This window comes from Sardina pilchardus, chromosome 10 (assembly GCF_963854185.1).
Source record: "Sardina pilchardus chromosome 10, fSarPil1.1, whole genome shotgun sequence".
Taxonomy (NCBI): domain Eukaryota; kingdom Metazoa; phylum Chordata; class Actinopteri; order Clupeiformes; family Clupeidae; genus Sardina; species Sardina pilchardus.
Window position 1 is genome coordinate 32703846 of NC_085003.1, and position 6154 is coordinate 32709999.

A 6154-nucleotide genomic window follows, 5' to 3' on the forward strand; every position below is an offset into this window, starting at 1 on the left:
TTTATTACAAATAAACACTGTATTCTTCAAAAGAATTACAGCGTCAGGTGACTACTGTATAAGCTCTAACATGCGATTGAGCTACAATGTGTTCAAAAGATATTGCGTTTTTCAGGTCTTGTTTCCATGATAGTATCGATACACTTCATCTACTTCTTTCCAGGGCAGCATCAGCGATACATAGATATACAAAGCATGCATAAACACAAAATGACCTCTTCTAGCACATTGGTCTGAAGTAATAAGTGCTGTGCTTGTAATCTGTAACAGTAACATATTACTTATCAAAAGCATTCCTTTTCTCCAACCCTGCGGAATTTCTCTACAATTCTCCAGTCCCTGCAGATGTGCACAGTGGGTATGGAAATCCAACTTCATCCTCTGTACACGCACACGCACACGCACACACACACACACACACACACACACACACACACACACACACACACTGTAGATTAATATGAAATCAAATCAGATTCAAGTTTGGGTATCACTACTTCAAACTGTACAAATTATTTTTCACTGTGAAAATGAATTTTACAAGTGTAACCCCATCTTGACAGGTGTGCGTTATAAGGCACTGGTTACAGGCAATGTAAAACAGGCTATAGAAGCAGTGGCGCTAAACAGGATCCCGAGCTCTCAGCGGTTGTGTGGTGAGCTGGCTGAAACATCCCTGAATTACCAGTAGACTAGCATTTAAACAAGATAACAATACATTAAATATGAATAGCGCGGTGCCTCCACTGTAAAGTACTACACTTACTCAAAAGCTCGTGTACTGTGTAATGTTACAGACATTAAATATATAAAGTAATCAGGTTTTCATTAAACTAGTGGTGGTTGCATAAAATAAATTGCCAATACACCCAGAAGTATAATAAACAACAATAGAGTATTTATTTACTAATAGTAAAAGTGAATATATCAACAGCTTCGAAATGAAGCAGAGAGAGAAAACCTACAAGCGAACGTTAACGTTTGTACCGAACGTTAACAGGTCGCTAGACAGTTAGCTTACAGAGCTAAACACAAATGCGGTTACCAGTGTGGAAGACAGACACAGATTATACCCCACAGAGAAAATACAGAGAAAACATTCATGGGCTAACAAATAGCAAAAGTACACAATATACAAACACCCCCAAGCGCTTGCCGTTGGTGCACGTACACGGTGGCAGCTCTCGGAGCCGCGGGCAGGACAACCGCTGCGCTGAACGTCCGATTTTCCTTGGTCGCTCATGGCGACAACCGAGTGTGTGTGTGTATCAGTATACATGTACTCACGACGGAGATTTCCACTCCACTCGGCCGAACCGGTGTCCAGGGCAGACGGGAGGCAAGCTGCTCCAGCTAGCCAACGGCAGCAGGGTGATCGGTCCGCCGGTGGGCCCAGCACCGGAGGAGAAGTCAGTCGCCGGGTGGCAGCAACGAAGGAGGAGTGACAGCGTCCCTCACTCACAGGACAGTCCGCCGGTGGGCTCAGCACCGGAGGAAACGCAGTTGTCCGGAGGCGACGATGGATTCACTCCCTCCAACAGATGACTCATGGCTACAGTTCGTGGGCCGGGTAGGCAGCAGGCCTACCTAAGTCTCCACTAATCACCAGGGGAGCATATTGACGGGACCTCTCACTGTCAGCTCCGGCCTGGGACTGACGAGCCTCTCGCTCGCTGAGGAAGTAGAACGTTCGTATTCCCCGCGATTTCGCGGGCACAATACAATAACTACCAACCATTGGTTAATAAAACAATTCAAATAAAAGCAAACAAACAAGTACATCTTATTGGATCAGAAAAATACACATGTAAAACCACAAAGCATTGTGGTACATCGAGTGTACAGTAAAACAAAAAAGACTAATTTACAGGTGCTTACACAAGTAATTGACAATATTACAAATATGTATTACACTTACACACCTATATTATGGGTACGATTTACAGCTAAATCATCTTACAGATATTTTACAATTACAAATATACTCTACAGTTACAAATCAATGCTCTATATAGCCTACACAAAGCTGTCCTAGAGTTACAAATCTTGGCCGGGTTTCCCAGATTCATTAAGAAGCTCTTAAGTGCTAAGAACTTCTTAGGAGCGCTTTTTTCTGTAAGTACAAAGACCTTTGTGTCACCCTGGGGGATCAAAGGTGTCTCATATATATATGGTGTGTGTGTGCTATGCTATGTAATTGATTTGTGATTGTACAAACAATTTACTCAAACGATTTTCAAAAAGATATAGTATATGTCCTGTCTTACAAATCTCTTCTATGGGTACAAATCTAATAATAGGTTTGTAAGTATAGTGCATATTTGCAATATTGACTATTACTTACAGTTAGAAATCGTTTAAAAGCATAACAAATTGTCTGAGTCTGATCTGATTCCATAGATTAATATCACATACAACTAAAAAAGTGCTTATGGAACAGTTAAGCAGTGAAGCAGTTTGTACAGTGTATTACAGTGTCGATGTAGAGTAGTCCAGTAGTTTAACCAAAGCTGTGTGTTTTACATAACTCTTTCTAGTACATTGGGAGGAAAGAGAAACAAGGAACAGCTGTAGCTTTTAGAATAGTAGTTAATAGGCCTGAATCACACCCCTACCTTCACAAGGAGCTCTGGTGTCGTTGCCACGGTTCTTGAACCCTGCTGGACAGGTGAAGGTGTGTTTGTGCAGGAACCGTCTGGGCCACAATCAGGAGGACTCACAGCACACTCATTCACATCTGCATAAGAACACACACACACACACACACACACACACACACACACACGCACAGGGCACAGACAGGCAGACACAGACAGACACACACACAACACACACAATAGGAAATGCCTTGTATTGCAGTAGTTTATATTTTCATGTCTGGATCTGAAGTGTCGCAATATTAAAATCTCACCTTCACATGGAGCATTTTGGTTGTTGCCACGGTTCTTGAACCCTGATGGACAGGTGCAGGCTTAGCTGCCAGGTGTGTTTGTGCAGGTGCCTTGTGGGCCACAATCAGGAGGACTCACAACACACTCATTCACATCTGCATAAGAACACACGCACAGATGGCCAACACACACACAACCATGGCCAACACACACACACACACACACACACATTATAGGAAATGCAGTAGTTTTATTTTCAGGCCTGGGTCTTAAGTGTCATAATACAAAAATCTCGCCTGCACATTGGACAGGTCTCTAACATCATCAGTGCATGCCAGATTAAGTAGTGTTGAACCATATAACCGGTTCCATGTCTTCCAATTGGTTCTCAAAAAACTTAAGGGTTGGTATGAGGGAGTGTATTGTGTGTGTGAGCAACCTACACGTTGCTAATCTTACTAATCACTGGATCATCTTGAATCTCAATATTATGATCACAACAAGTCTGGGCAAATTATTGATTGAATTTATTTTTCATCGGGTTGCGTTAGGTGATATATGGGGCAACTTGTTGCAGGGCAACCACATCATCGGCAACCACATGTCTTCTGATTGGATGATTAAAGTTCTCAAGAAACTGATTATTAAAGTTCTCAAGAAACTTGAGGTGTGTGTGTGTGTGTGTGTGTGAGCAACCTACACGTTACACATCTTGCACTGGATCATCTTCCTGAATCTCAATATTATTATCAGAACAACTCTGAGCAAATTAATTCAGATTCTGATTAATACTAATTAATACTAATTCAGCACCAGTCAGAGGCTGTGTTCAATATTTTGCACTTTTATGATTCCATCACTTCACCAAAAGTAGGTTATTGGTTTTACCAAAAATATTTGCCAGTATTTTTACAAAACTACAAAAATACACACCTATAAAGTATTTTTATACAAATGATGTTCTTCAACAAAATAAAACACAAATGACAACACAACATACCATTTTGTTTTTGAAAAACTGATTTTAAAAGCATGATACTGCCTATCCCTCGCTGTCGGCTGCACACTCTAAAAACTACTGGGTTGAAAACGACCCAAATTGGGTTGTTTCTCACCCAGGGCCTGGGTCACTATTGGACAGCAAACGTCTTGGGTTAGAATGACCTAGCATGTTGGGTTGGTTATTTAACCCATTATATGGGTAAGAAAATCAACCCATATATTGGGTTATACTGACCAGGATGTTGGGTTACAGTGACCCAGAATATTCGTGTGTCTTTTTGACCCAATAATGGTTTAGATTAACTTCTTTAATTGGGTTTATCTGACCCATCAATTATGTTGAATTATGCTATGCTCATTTTTTAGATGGCAGAAAGCCTTTTTAAGAATCAAACAAGTTTAAAGAATATAATGCTGACAATTTTAAACAAATTACTCACTTAGCACTTCATCATTACTTACATAGTACATCTATCACTATGTGCTGGTGTGGTACACATTTACTGCTACAGTATAATGAGATGGAATGAACACAATCTTGAATATTCAATCTTAAATTTATTTAAAATGTATAGAAAGTTAAAAGCAGTAAAAGCCAGTCATCATATATGAGCAATTTGATAAAAGTACAGTTGATAACAGCATTAACATTTAAACTCAACCATAAACTTGGAAACCCAGTTCAGTTTCAGGCCAGTCCTTTAAAAGTCTATCTCTCCCAGTCCAGTCACTTTCTGTCATGTGTCTGTTGCCATGTCTTATTGAAGGTAGTCTGTAAGAGAGAAGGAAGCATATATTACAATTGACCCCTTCTATGAATATAATTAATGCAAGCTTCTCAGCTTGTGTGACAAATAAAAGCAAACCCACACTAGCAGCCTACAAGTCAGGTGCGATAGTTAGAAGTAATGCAGATGTATACAATATATACACCACAATTAGAAAGTTTGGGGGTGCACTATATTTATCTATAGATTTGTTTTATACAGAGGACATTTCAAAGTGACCATACACTTCTGCACAGTAGTACTGTATGTCTATGTGATATCATACCTAATCACATCTTTGCCTCGCCTTCCTGCGTACACCACCTTTCTGACACCTAACATAGATCATCCCCCATCTGGCTTGCAATAGCAGCCTCTGGCTCCAGGCTGGGACTTCTGGCACCTACAAAAAAAAAAAAAACAACAGCAATTGCCATACAATTTGTTATTGTTGATTAAGATATAAAATCATAGAATTAAAAAAAAAAGCAAGGTAAGTCAATAAGGTAGAAATGATAATTACCTTATGGAGGCACCCTTGCCACCATCACCGTCTATATTAATTCTTGACATCAGGGCTCTGTCAATAAAAGATAAGGTTAGACAAAATGATGCGTACTGTACAACAAACTGAATTAGTAGCAAACAATGGTAAATATGCCTAAATTGCAAAATTCAATACTAGTTTAGGTAAGTGCAATAATCATGATTACTTTCTGGATTAATGCATTACATAGCATATATGACAAACAAAGAGCATGCTCAATAACATACCCTGTAGTCCACACCCACTACGTTGAGGTCAGCCATGGTTACCAGACATCAAGTAACAGGTAGTGCCATCAGGGTAGACCGACTTTGCCCTGGACAGTTGATAGAGCCCACTACTACAAAGTCATAACAGACACATGAAAGGAGGGGATAAACTAAACTGTTACAGACAGAAATACATGCACACATATTATAATGTTATATGCGGGTATGTGTGTCTATCTAGTGAGTGAACTCACTTGCAGGCTTGGAATTTCTTCTGTATGGACGTAACACACATTTGGAACATTCCAAAAATGAACACAGCGGTCTCAGGGCAGCAGTCCTCACACCACCTGCAAACAAAGGGAATAGAAGGCTAACATTAATACATTGCAAAACTCACAGAACATGAAAAGACCATCACTAATGCACTACTGCACTCACATGCATCTTAAATAAACATATGCCTAGGTGTAAGTCATCAAACATGGCACAAATAAAGGCTATAAAATGAAGAACATGAAGCCTAACACTTCCATAAACAAACTAAAAATCCCTTTACTTGTCGGCATGATATTTCTGCTCATTGAAATTCCCCAAATGCCCCCCCATTCACATCCACTGTAAGACAGATCTAATGTTCCTAAATCAGGGGGTGAAATAACTTAATATTAACCTACTTCATTCGTTTTACTGGTCCTCTTTCCAGTCATAGCAACACTACATATTATGCATCAACAC

At 39.9% G+C, this 6154-nt stretch overlaps 1 long non-coding RNA gene across 2 annotated transcripts; it reads right to left on the minus strand.

Annotated features, from left to right (window-relative positions):
- Positions 1 to 4971: 4971 nt before the first annotated feature.
- On the minus strand, positions 4972 to 5801 carry LOC134093413 (uncharacterized). Of its 2 annotated transcripts, none has more exons than XR_009940356.1 (4): positions 5671 to 5801; positions 5435 to 5544; positions 5184 to 5240; positions 4972 to 5063 (listed from the first exon to the last, which is right to left on the minus strand). It is a non-coding gene; the product is annotated as an uncharacterized LOC134093413 (long non-coding RNA). The 2 variants fall into 2 exon arrangements; XR_009940355.1 differs by having other exon boundaries at positions 5435 to 5547; positions 5671 to 5758.
- Between the last annotated feature and the right edge of the window lie 353 nt (positions 5802 to 6154).